The following is a 14345-nucleotide window of genomic DNA, read 5'->3' as shown; positions in this document are numbered from 1 at the left end:
AGAGATAGGTTATACTCTCCCTAAAGGAACAGGCTTAAGGCCTGGGAATGCTACTGTATCCTAGTCTGTGCTTGGAGGCCTTTCCTGGGCAAGATAGAGCTTTCTGCTGTAGTATATGCACTGGTAACATATAAGAAGAGCCTCTTGTGGCGCAGAGTGGTAAGGCAGCCGTCTGAAAGCTTTGCCCATGAGGGTGGGAGTTCAATCCCAGCAGCCGGCTCAAGGTTGACTCAGCCTTCCATCCTTCCGAGGTCGGTAAAATGAGTACCCAGCTTGCTGGGGGGTAAACGGTCATGACTGGGGAAGGCACTGGCAAACCACCCCGTATTGAGTCTGCCATGAAAACGCTAGAGGGCGTCACCCCAAGAGTCAGACATGACTCGGTGCTTGCACAGGGGATACCTTTACCTTTACCTTTACCTTTAACATATAAGACTACGGCACTGTACTGTACATGTGACTGTCCTTGAAAAGTGTTCAGACACTATAGTTGCTACAGAATGTTGCAGCCAGAATACTAACTGGAATCATAGGGATCACATTATTCCAAACTTGTTCCACTTACATTGCTCCTAATTGGCTTCCAGTCCTAATTCAAGATGCTGACATTGACCTCTATATCACCTGGGATCAACACAGCTTAGGGGCCATCTGTTGCCAGATGAACCTACCCAACTACTGCAGTCATAAGGGGTCTTTCTTTGAGTGCCCTGTGTAAGGTTAGACAATGTGGTGACCCAAGAAAGGACCTTCTCAGTTGTGGCACCAAAATGATGGAATTCCCTGTCCAAGGAGATTTATCTATCTGCTCCCTTCTATCATGGTCTTCTGCCAGCTGGTGCAGACATTTGTTTTGTTTGGCATTTATCACAGATCCCCATTCCTGTGTAATAACTGTAGATGTGTTTTGTTCAGTTTTTAATGTTTTGTGTAGCTGTTTTTTAAAAACATTATTTGTATAATATGTATTTTAATTTTTAAAATTGTTTTCCATTTTAGCAATCCTAAACTGGATGGAAAGGTGGCATACAAATGTTTAAAATAATAAATGTTTCATATTTTTCTATTTGCCTTTATTTTATAGCACTTGCATGTCATTTTAACGCCATTTTTATGTTAGACCCCCTTTGATGCCACTTATATGCCATTTTGAAATCTTTTAAAGAATGGTAATATTTCTACCATATTTTGTTAGTAGCACCTGTGGTTTTGTCCTAAATTTGAAGAATCCATTACAAAGTTTTAAACTCTCCAATTAAACCAGACTTATCACAACATTCAGCAACGACTGATTATGAACTGGAGGATTCATGCCATGCTGCAGGCTGGAGTTTTAGTTGTGGCAGGTAGCCCCACCTCTTCCTGCACCCACATGGGGGAGCATTTGGCCTGGTGTATCATCCACCTCCAATTTGTGCTCCTGCACAGGAGCTGGGACAATGAAGTTCCCAGTACATAAATGGTCTAACATCCCTAATCTCTAACACTCAGGGGTTATGTAGTGAACATGATGTCACACATGATGCCCCATGTACCATCAAACTAACTATGTGACAATATCACTGAGGGCAGTCAGCACCCTCCCATTGCCTTACTCTGAATGGAAGGATAATGGAGACTACATTCCCAAGGAACTGAGCAGCTGTGGTTGTGAATTGTGGATGCATATTTGATAGTACATCTCATCAATATTGGAATGATGTAGTGGGGTGTTTCATTTGTATTTCAACAAATACATTGTTTCATTACCTTCCATTATTTCATTTGCTCCCATTATTCAGTGAGAATACCACCACTGTCCTCCATCTCTCCCTCTCCCCATCACTCTAAAAGTGCTGTGGGAGATTTTTGCTGCTGTCCCAAATGCCACATGCTCCACATCTGGCACAGTAACAGCTGCCAATTGCACCACAGTAAACTTGGAGGCAGGGGGAAAGGAAGAAACTGGAAGGCAGGAAGGGAGTTTTTCTCTGGTGTCTTCCAGACAACCCTAATGTTTCAGTTTCACTCCGTTTTAATTTCTCTCCCCCCCATCCCCCATTTTCACACAGCTTTGTTGCTAATCCTTTGCTGTTCATTTTTTCCTTAAAACCTATTTCCCCAATCTTTTTTTAAAGTTTCCCTTTTTGTTTTGTACTCGTCTGAAATGCCTGTGCCATTTCAACATTGACGTTTTGTCTTGGGGTGGGGTGGGCAGTGGTTCCTTTATTAAAAATTGCATGCTAGCTTTACTGTAGGTCAGCAGGAGATCATGAATGTGCTAAACAAACTAGCATGGTCAATTAGAAGGCCTGAAACAAGCAGCTAATCCTTTCCTTGATGCAGTATGGGAGGTAAAAAAAATTGGGGGGTAAAATATTTTTTTATTAAATTATCTCTAAGTCAAATGCTAGAGAGCTGGCAGACTGACAAGCCTCTTGTAGACAGGCTAGCCAGGGCAGCAGTTGGGGGAGTCAGCAGTCCAAGAAGCCCCATGTGGGCAGCCTTGTTTGGTACTGGCCAGAAGACATGCCTGTATGGTGCCCACCCGCAGCACAACACATACACTTTCTGTGAACAAAACTGAAGCGTAATAATGGAGTGTAAACACAGCAATCTTTAAAGACAACACGCTCCCTTTCTGATACCTGTTTCCTTTCCAAAAGGATGCAAAATTGCTGAGGAAAAAGGGTGAGATGTTTCAAATAAAATAACTGCATAATGCATTTTGTTCAGCACAAACTAAATTCCTCCCACTGAAGGGCACATACTCAAAACATGCTGGTGTTACTGCTCATTGGATTCCTCCCCTTGCTCTTCCCAATTTTCGTTCATCAGCAAAACGCATGAGAAACTTCTCTGTTCTGTAATTATAACAGGTCTAGCAAGAAATGCACCATATATTTATTTTTGCCAGCATGTGCCAATAATTTTTTTTGCATTGCTATAATGTATTATTACTTCTAGTCATTAACCAAGAGACTACTTAGGCTACTAGCTATGGCAGAATCTTTGTAGTCAGAGCTACAAAAGAAATCAGCAAATGGTTGCGGTAAATGGGGGTTATCAAGGAGATTATTAGCTCAACTGCATTCTGTGTTTTCCATTGTTCTTTATCAGAGAAAATGAACATTAATGCCAAGTAACTGGAAGACTATTAAAGTAGTATATCCCACTAAAGATACAGGATAATGCAATCCTATCAATGTCTTTTTGTTATAAACAGCTGGGAAGAAGTTTGTTGTGGGATTGATGAGGATTTCATATTCTACTTGTTTCTACTTTCTCCTCTGCACCTTACATTGTTCTGGTGCTAGGCCTGAAACTTGGTAGAGACTGAAATACTGGCTGCTATCATTTTTGCTGGGATATGAAGCCCTCTCACACCATATTTATCCTGGATGCTTTAGGCTGACCCTGCATCAAGCAAGGGGTTAGACTAGATGACCTGAATGCCCCCTTCCAACTCTATGGGTGAGGAGTGCCAGGCTGCTTCTTGTCATTTTTTGTCTCTTTTGTTAATTTTTGTGGCAATGTATGGAGATGAGGCTAGCTATAGAAAAGTTAATATTTATTTGGAAAATTTCAGTTCCCATCATATGATTATCTTTCTAGGCTTCAAGTATATTCATTCACCCTTGGAGCTCTGGTCTCTAAAGAGAGAAAAGTGAGTGGGGAAGTTATTTTAGTCCACAACAAGAATATAATAATAATAATTATTATTATTACCCTTTTATTTATATCCCACCTCCCCCTGGAGGCTCGAGGAGGGTCACATAAAATCAAGCCCCTAAAAACAGTAACAAGAACAATAACAAAACAAAAACAGTAATAAGAACAATAATTCTCAAATCCCAGAAGCTTTCGGAAAGTGAAAACATTAATGAAACAAATGCTTCTGTTTTTTTATGTTTTAGTGGGAAGCCACCCTGACAACTCAGACTAATCCAACCTCATCTCATCTCAGAAGCTAAGCAGAGTTCGTACTTGGATGGGGTACCACTATCAAAGTGCTGGGCTATTATGCAGAAGAAGGCAAGTTATTTTATTTTATTTATTCATTGGATTTCTATACCACCACTCCCAGACCAGCTGGCTCATGGCAGTTTACAAGCGTAATAATAAAAACACTAAAACCCAGTAAGATGGCGAGCCGTACCAGCTGACAAAATACAGAAAAGGAAGGATATAAATTAGCATAGACAGTGATAGTAACTACCTTTATAGACCCATTTTCCTCAGCACATCTATCCCCAGTTGTGTATCTAAACTGATGTAAACCAGGAGGGGCAATGATTTCCCCAGGGGGGAGGTCTAAATTTCACAAGGATAGAATCGTAGAATAATAGAGTTGGAAGGAACCTCATGGGTCATCTAGTCCACCCCCCTGCACTATGCAGGACACTCACAACCCTATCGCTCATCCACTGTAACCTGCCACCCCCTTAAGCTTTCACAGAATCAGCCTTTCTGTCAGATGATTATCCAGCCTCTGCTTTAAAATTTCCAAAGATGGAGAATCCAACACCTCCCGAGGAAGCCTGTTCCACTGAGAAACCACTCTGTCAGGAGCTTCTTCCTGATGTTTAGACAGAATTTCTTTTGAATTAATTTCATCCCATTGGTTCTGGTCCGTCCCTCTGGGACAAGAGAAAACAACTCTGCTCCATCCTCTATATGGCAGCCTTTTAAATATTTGAAGATGGTTATCTAATCTCCTCTCAGTTGTCTCCTCTCCAGACTAAGCAGACCAAGTTCCCCCAACCTTTCCTCATACGTCTTAGTCTCCAAACCCCTCACCATGTTTGTTGCCCTCATCCGGACACGCTCCAGTTTGTCTACATCCCTCTTCAACTGGGGTGCTCAAAACTGAACACAGTACTCCAAGTGAGGCCAAACCAGACCAGAATAAAATGGTACCATCACCTCCTATGATCTGGACATGATGCTCCATTTGATACAGCCAAAAATCCCATTTGCCTTTTTAGCCACTGAGTCACACTGTTGACTCATGTTCAATGTATGGTCTACTAAGACTCCTAGATCCTTTTCGCACATGCTATGGCCAAGACAAGTCTCCCCCATCCTATATTGGTGTATTTGTTTTTTCCTACCTAGATGCAGAACTTTACACTTGTCACTCTTCTCCAAGAGGATGCTGAACCATTAACAAGTACCTGTTGGGTTTGATCTGTCAACCAGTTATCAATGCACCTAGCAGAATTGTCAACAAGAATATCATGCGGAACCTTATCAAATGCTTTACTGAAATCCAGATCAATTATGTCCACAGCATTCCCCTGATCCAGCAAGTTAGTCACTTTCTTGAAAAAAGAGATAAGGTTGGTCTGACATGATTTGTTCTTGCAAAACCTGTGCTGAGTCTTAGAAACCCCAGCTCTCTGTTCCAGCTGCTCACCGACTGTTTGATGATTTGTTCCAAAATTTTGCCAGCTACAGATGTCAAGCTGATGGGTCGATAATCACCCGGATCCTCTTTTTTCCCTTTCTTGAAGATGGGGACAACATTTGCCCGCCTCCTATCATCTGGAAGCTCACCTATTCTCCAAGAAGTGTCAAAAATAATGAAGTTAAGAGATTACATCTGCAAGTTCTTTTAGTACTCTTGTATGCAATTCATCTGGCACACAAGACTTTGTTTCATTTAAAGAAACTAGGTGTTTGTGGACTGCCCCAACAGTGATCCTAGGCCACCATTCCCATCACCCCTGTTGTGTTATGTTTTTCCCACATTGAGCACTATTTCCCTCACAAGAAAAGACTGAGGAGAAATAGGAGAAGTTCATCCCTCTCTTCATCATCTGTTATAACTTCACTTTCTTGTCCTCGCAGTGGTCCTACTATGTCCCTACTCTTTTTCTTATTTGAAATATAGCTAAAGAAGCCTTTTTTGCTATGTTTAGCACTTCTTCCTAGCCTAAGCTCATATTGAGCTTTAGCTTTCCTAATACTGTCCCTACAATCAAGTTTAAAATAGCACAGCCCCTGGTCCCCCTCTCTACTTTCTGGGAAATGAAGTTGTTGGCAAGACAAGTTATGAATTTAACGGAGTTTGTATTTTTAGCAGAGTTGGCTTGGTGGACTATAGCAGACCCCCACAATAATACATTTCCTATTACTTTTATATTTACCCAAATACATTCAACTGAACTTTCATGTTCAGTTGAATGTATTTCAACGGGGAGGGTGGGGAAGGACCCACTCTTATTAACCTGGTATTTAGCCCAGCCTCAACCAAAAGTCTAGAAGAAGAAGAGTTGTTTCTTTTATGCCGCCTTTCTCTATCCGAAGGAGGCTCAAAGCGGCTTGCAGTCACCTTCCATTTCCTCTAGCACAAGAGTCCATCTTGCAGGCCCTACAAAACCCAGAGAGCTAACCACCTCTGTTCATCTCTTGCTCTGAGGTGGGACTTTACTGGGTTGTGACTTGACAGTAGACTTTACCTTTAGGGGAAAGTGCTAGACATTTATATATAGGTGTGCCTTCAGCCAGTCTCTTGTATTAGAAATCTATTACACACTGGATGTTTTATGTAAATGGAAGTATAGAGAAATTTTTGTTTTGCCTTATTTTATCCATTTTGTGCCTCTTAATAATTATTAAACAGCCTTGGGGGATGGATGGTCTGGCCAGCTGCACTCTGATTGGCCCTGCCCCTACAGCTCTTGCCCTCTCTCACCAAGCCCTCACACCTGTTAGAGCCAGCCACGTCTGTGATTCTGCCGCTCCACTTGCATGGCCCCAGGTAAGAGGACCAGCCATGAGGGGGAGGGAGCACTTTCCTAAGGCCTGCAAAGTACACCCAGGGCCTCTCTTCCCAAAGGCCTGCAAAGCACACCCAGGGCCTCTCTCCCCACAGGCCTGCAGAGCACACCCAGGGCCTTTCTTCCCTACGGCCTGCAAAACACACCTGGGGCCTCTCTTCCCAAAGGCTTGCAAAGCACACCCAGGGCCTCACACAGGCCCTGGGTATGCTTCCCAGGCCCCCAGAAAGTGCTCCCTCTCTCCCCCACCCCCTTCGCCCTCAGCGCTTCCTGGCGGACTAGAAAGGAGCTGGGAAGCTGACAGGGAGGACCCTTTCAAAGTCCATTCTTATGAACGGGCTAGTAAAAATAATAAAAATGTATTTATAACCTGCCCTTTCCCGAAGGTTCAGGCAGGTAAGAACAATATATAAACAATGAATTTATGGTTAAATTGACCACCTTGGACACTATGTCCAATGCAAATTGAGCTACAAGTGCTGAGTTAGGTACCTGGTTTACAGGAATAGACAAGCAACTCAAAGTACCTAAGGCAAAAGGTGTAACCGGGGCCAATTATGCATGGGTGTTTCCTCTCATTTTTACCATGCATGTCCATCAGGTTTTCTTTTTCATCCTATATTTTCCCTCACTTTCACCGTACATGTCCATCAGGGGGGTTTCCTCCCCATTCTGCACTGATTTTTCCTTCAGTGCTCAGTTTGTTTTCTGGTCAGTGTTTCCTCAGATTTCCTGAGAGTGTTTTTGTGATGGCTTTTCCCTTGCTTTGCTTCTAAGTCAAAGGTAATTCAAAAGCATACAGATTAACAGTGTTGCACTTGCATGTAACTATTGCTCATTGAGGTGTCTTCTGTGCAGGCCCACATTGGGGCTATACTTGTGCAGGCCAGCCACTGGCAGCTCTCTTATGGCTATTCTGGTATTTTCTAACACCCCTTCCCTGCAGATAATTTGTCCCCAGTGATCTAGATTTAGCGATAAACTCTTATTATTAGACTCATTCGTCTTGTAACCGTCCCCTCCAATTAGTATGAATGAAAAAGTAATCAATAGTGGAACTTGTATACAGATGAAGGGTGGGAGAACTAATAATGCTCTGTTAAGATGGCTACCCAAGAGTAAATATAGCTTGAAGAATCTCCCATTTAAAAAAATGTCCAGCATAACATTGAAGAGAGACCAACCACATCACACACACAAAAGGAAATTTTGACATCATGATACATGTCCAGATTTTCTGTTGGTATACAGGATATATATTCTGCAGTTCCTAAGAGAAAATCAGTGATGCAGAGATGCTGAGTGCATATACAACATTTTTTTAAAAAGCTCTATTGACACAACCAGTGAAAATTGAAAGTAAACTGTGCATGCATAATGTGACTGGATTAACAAATACCAAACAACTGTGCTGCAAATTGAACTTGACCTCTGATTCTTAACAAAAGAGTCTTAATATGATAGTATAATTTTCACTGCACTTTCAGTCTGTCACTCCCAAAAGTTCTAGGTAGAGCATAGGCTTGGCAGATGCTATATTGTTTGAAGTTCAGGTTAGAAAAAATGCTGAATGCACTGCAAGAGAACTTACTAGTTCTTGTGGGAGGCAATATTTATTTTTGTACTTCTTCAAAATATTTTAAAAAAACATGTGAAATAAGCTGACCAAAAGTAACAAGGCAATGTAAAATGTTCAAATATTAAAATATTTCTGTGAACAGATTATCAAATATTTAAATATGTCAAAGAAACAAGAATTTCACTTTATGCTAGTTGACTCAAGATTATAATGGCAGAAAGTTTTTTCTATCCTGTCCCCCAGAAATTGTACATTTAGTTCCTCTTTAAGACCATTTCCACACAGAGGCATAAATTTGCAAATGCATGATAGGAAACTGTGCATTTGCACGCTCCCTGACAGGAGACCCCTCCCGCGTTATCCCGCAGCCTCATTGTGGCTTTCCCCTTCTTGACAAGGTAGCAGAGAAACCTAAAGCGTGGACCAACCCCCGCTCCTCAGATTGTCAGTCAATGCAAGCCAGCAATCCCTTTACAGTGGTTATTTTGGGGTCCCAAAAGTAATTTTTAAAAATTCACTTCTGTGTTGCTATGGGGAAATGCCACAAAAGTAAAACATTTTTTTTTTAACTTTCAGTTCCTCAACAATAAAATATATCCTTGTATCCCTTTTTGAGATACTTTATATAATGGCCTTTCTTTATGTTTGGGTAGATTTGTTTTAGGCTTGCCATGATAACTGAACCACGGTGATTGTGTGTTCACAATTAAGATTTAAAACACAGAGCACAGATGCCAAGCTAATAGGGAGACGGCTGCTTCATTACCCCCCCTTCTTTTCCTGTTCATACCCCACCACCAGAAAACACGAACAGAAATGTGTTTTATCTCTCAAATCCCAATATTACCATGCACAATGAAGAGAAATTTTATTTGTACTGAGAACACATTGCTTTGCAGTCCCATAGCAATGTGGACCACACCATTAAAAAAAAAAAACTGGATCTGAAAATGGAGAGTGGAGGGTGCTCGTGAGGGTGGGCAAAAATGCTACTGAGACTGTGGCACATTTCTCCCTTCAGATCAGCTTGCCCCTGTTTGCATCCTGATTTGCTGTGCGACAAGAAAGGGAAATTGTTTTTTTGCGATTTCCCTCATTGCGGAGCAAATTGGATGAAAACTCTTGCCAATTCGTGCACAGCCGCAGGTTGCTGCCGACATCATGTGGAAGCAGCACTAACACTCATGAGCAATGAGAGGCTGTGCAGGGGCAAATTCCCCATGTAGAAATAGTCTAAGTCTTACTGTTTCTCAAACAATTGTTAAGCATAGTTTATTAGAGGCATTTTTTTTCAATACAGGTCAATAAGTATTTTTTGTTGTTGGCACAAAATGTACAATTACATCTACCTTTATGCTATTTATTTCCAAGCGAGTGTCACTGAACTATATGTGAAGTATATGGGAAAAGTATAAGAATACAGTGTTTCATTCTTTAAAAAGAATGTACAGATGTCAAGACCTGGGGCTGATTCTTTTCTATTTTGCTTCCACATAATAATTGGTAGAATAATGATCAGAGATGCATACAGTATTTGGAAGATTTTCCCAGGACCATATACCCTGTCTTTGTATGGATGACAGACAAATTTTAAGCGGATCCCTAGTAACACTTAAGGCCAAATTAGATGGGCTAGGATCCAGGCTTTTCTGAATTAGTTATGAGCAAAAGTATTAAGTATGTGCATAACTGGCACTAACACTCTCTTGGCCTTCCTTCACTCATTTTCTATCCCTTCAGGGGAACTGATTTGAAAGAAAACTATTTGGAAGGGTATACTAAACTCCGTTCTCCTGCGTGTCCCTTCTGCTCTAACCTCCCAATCCATTACCCTTATTTCTATGAAATTCAGGAAGACCCAGCTTAGAAGAGTCCACTCTGATGCTATCACATAATTTAACATAATGTTATGCTGGGCTTTCTCATTCAGGATTTTGTGAAACCCTGGAGTATATATAGTCATGTTGATCCCCCCCCCCCACACACACCCACAAATGGCCAATGATTGGCCGGGAGGGCCCTGAGTGAGTGCATATACAGCTCTGCTTCCCAACCACATTCTGCATGATAGTGCCGCTTCTGGGGTTTCATGAAGCCTGAAGAATATTTCAGGGGTTTCTCAACAGTAAAAAAGTTTAGATAGGCCGGTTTAGGTGAAAGCAAATTATGCCTATGTAGATAAGAGGCAATAATAATTCAGAAGGAGGAGAAGGAGTTGGTTTTTATACCCCACATGTCACTGCCCAAAGGCCTTCCTTTGCTTTCCCTTCCTCTCCCCACGACAGACAGTAGGGCTGAGAGAGCTCTGACAGGACTGCTTTGTGAGAACAGCACTATTAGGGCTATGATGAGCCCAAGGCCACTCAGCTGCTTGCATGTGGAGGAGCAAGAAATCAAACCCAGTTTGCCAGATTAGCAGCCACCACGCTTAACTACTACATCAAGGCAGTTACAGAATCATAGAATCATAGAGTTGGAAGGGGCCATATAGGCCATCTAGTCCAACTCCCTGCTCAACGTAGGATCAGCCCTAAGCATCCTAAAGTTGTGTGAGGCTGCACTGGAATGTAGATGAACTTTGAAATGTGGGGTTGAGGGAGGGGAGGGGAGGGGAGGGGAGGGGAGGGAGCTCAATGGGGTATAGTCCACCCTCCAAAAGCAGTCATTTTCTCTAGGGGAAATTATTTCACATTCAGTTGTAATCTGGGAGGTTGCCAGGACCTACCTCAAGGCTAGCAACCCTGTTAAGGTTCTGGCATATTCTATATGTATTCCAGTACTCCAGTCGCAAACAGAGATTTATAGCAGGCCTTGCTTTTCATTAGCTTGGTATTTAGGCATAGTTTGAGAGGCACCTATGTAAATGACTGATGCCTGGAAGATCTAAGGACCACAGTGTCTCATAAGTATAAGAATGGAATGGAATAAGAATAGCAATTATCACAAGCCTGTGATTAAGCTAGCTTCAGAGGGTTGTTGTGTTGGTCTGCAGTAAAACATGCAGATTCAAGTCCACTAGCACATTAGAGACCAAGAAGACGTTTAGGGTGTGAGATTTTAAGATAGGGAGCTCTCTGATGAAGGGAGCACTGATTATCAAAAGCGCAGACCCTGAAAATCTTGTTGGTCTCTAAGGTGCTAGCAGACTTGAACTTGGCAAGCCTGTCATTGGCACCCACATCAGCTGTTTGTTGTTTGTGATTTGTTTACAGTGGTACACATTGCATTGATGATCACATCAATCAGTTCAACATACAGTATTTGCTGGCGTATAAGACTACTCCCCCCCCCTGAAAAACATGCCTCCAAGTGGGGGGGGGGTCGTCTTATATGCCGGGTGCACTTCAGTTGGGATAGACATAGCTGCCCATAGTGGCCCATAGTACTGTAATGTAATGTAACAAACTCTATATTTTGAGTGGAAATGTTGGTCGTCCTATACGCCCAGTCGTCTTATATGCCGACAAATACGGTATATAATTTTAAACAAAACAGTCATTTAATTGCCAGCTAAACCACAGTGGAGAGGGAGACAACTAAAAGGCAGTACTAAACCATGCAGAGGAGACACCCCCCCACACACACACATACACACAATAAGTTACAAGGTCATCTCAGGGCATCCTCCATGCTGCCCCGCTGGGATTTGAGTTGCATGAGTGCAACATGGGTGCAAGGGAATATGCCTCCTCCCATCCTGCCAAAGCAGGCAGCAGTGCCACAAATCTGGGAACTGACAACAGGCACAAGCAAAATTTGTTTCTTCCTCCCACTTTGCTGCCTTCTGTCCATATGGTGCCCCAAGTAATTGTTTGGCTCACTTGGGCCAATTCCACAAGGCGGCACCTATACCAGGCTGCCAGTAGTTTGTAACTATGGAGCTACATGCTCCACAGCTTTCAGTGTCCCCGTACTGGACACATTTTAACACCAGATCTGCTCCGGCCCTTGGGGGACACAGCTGCAGTGGAGAGGTTCTACCACACAATGGGGCAGTGGGGAGTTTTATTATGCAGGAAAGTGGAATTGCAAGGGAATGCAATCCCAACTTCCTGCAAAATAAAACAAAAGCTCGGGTATGCCCTGCGGTGGTGCAAAATGGACCAGGGCATTTCCCCTCCTGCTCGCAGCCTCTATTGGATCCCACAGAGGGCAAAGAGAATGATCATTTGAACAGATGCTTGGATTTCCATACTCACTGTAGATCTTAATAGCTCAGCATGCTCAATTCTTAATTAATTCTATTTATAATGTTTGTTGGCATACATTTTGACTGTATTTTGATTCAGTTTTGCCCATCTTCTATAGTTAGGAGTGGTCCACTCTGAATGGTTTTTGTTTGCTCATTTGTTTTACATTTATATACCGCCCTCCCTTGCAGCTCAGAGTGGTTTCCATTGCAATTTGTGGTACAGTACAAGGAACATCATCATTTTGAACATATAATGATTGAGAACACATAGTAAAGGTAAAGGTAAAGGTATCCCCCGTGCAAGCACCGGGTGATGTCTGACCCTTGGGGTGACGCCTTCTAGTGTTTTCATGGCAGACTCAATATGCGGTGGTTTGCCAGTGCCTTCCCCAGTCATTACCGTTTACCCCCCAGCAAGCAGGGTACTCATTTCACCGACCTCGGAAGGATGGAAGGCTGAGTCAACCTCGAGTCGGCTGCTGGGATCGAACTCCCAGCCTCATGGGCAAAGCTTTCAGACTGCATGTCTGCTGCCTTACCACTCATAGCCAAAAGAGGCTATGAACACATAGTACCACTGAACTTATAGTAATTGAGAACTCTGATAGTAGAGTTCATGACAATAAAATGTTCAACTTTCAACATCAATATTTAACTGTAACATTCTGACTTCACACTTCGTTATTTGATGTTATTTCAGCACTGTGGCTTGGCATGCCTGTTTGTGAGGTGTAGTTGGTGGTGGGAGGGGTTTCCGGACTCTGATTGGTTGGATTGCTTCATTGGCCTTGACTGAAAGCCTGGTGGAAGAGCTCCACTTTGTAGGCCCTGCAGAACTCTTTTAGTTCTGGCAGTACCTTAATCTCTTCTAGGAGCCCATTCTACCAGATCGGAGCCAGAACCAAGAAGGCCCTGGCCCTGGTTGAGGCCAGACAAGTCTCTCTGAGGCCAGGGATTGCCAGCATGTTGGTACTTGTAGAGTGTAGTGCTCTTGGGGGGGGGGGGCAGGTTTTTTTTTTAATTGGATCTTCCTTTCCTGCACTCAATGAAAGGCTTGAAGTATTGAACGTATGTTTGATCAAATCACTTTCACTCCCATTCAAAGGAATTTACATCTGAATTATTAACAACTAGGCCCATTCCGCACACATAGGATAATGCACTTTCAATGTGCTTTGGCAGCTGGATTTTCCTGTGCAGAACAGAAAAATCTACTTCTAAAGTGCATTGAAAGTGCTATCCATTGTGTGCAGACTGGGCCCAGGTTTTTCTCTGCCATACTTCCTCCCTCTATTCTTGTAACTTTAGTTCTAAATGTGATTGTAAAATGATTGTGTACTCTATGTATTTGTATGTAAGACTCATGAAAGTTTATACTGGAATAAATTTGGTTGACTTCTGCTTTATTAGGTATCTGCTATTTTAGCAAATAAAGTGCTGATTAATTGTTATTTGCCCTACCCTACAGCTTTCTCAATCCAGATTTGAAAAAAGGGAGGAAAGATGACCCAGGAAATGACAGAACAGTCTGTCGAACCTCTGTTCCAGGGAAGATACTAGAGAAGAGTTTTTATACACCACTTTTCATTACCTGAGGGAGCCTCAAAGCAGTTTTCAATCACCTTCCCTTCTCCTCACAGCAGACACCCTGTGAAGTAGCTGAGGTTGAGAAAGCTCTGAGGTACACTGCTCTGCAAGTTTCAACATACAGAACGGTAACTAGCCCAAGGTCACCCAGCTGACTGTATATGGAGGAGGGGAGGATCAAACCCAGCTCTCCACATTAGAAGCCATAGCTCTTAATCACGAC

Source organism: Paroedura picta, chromosome 6, assembly GCF_049243985.1.
Source record: "Paroedura picta isolate Pp20150507F chromosome 6, Ppicta_v3.0, whole genome shotgun sequence".
Taxonomy (NCBI): domain Eukaryota; kingdom Metazoa; phylum Chordata; class Lepidosauria; order Squamata; family Gekkonidae; genus Paroedura; species Paroedura picta.
This window is presented reverse-complemented; position numbering follows the sequence as displayed.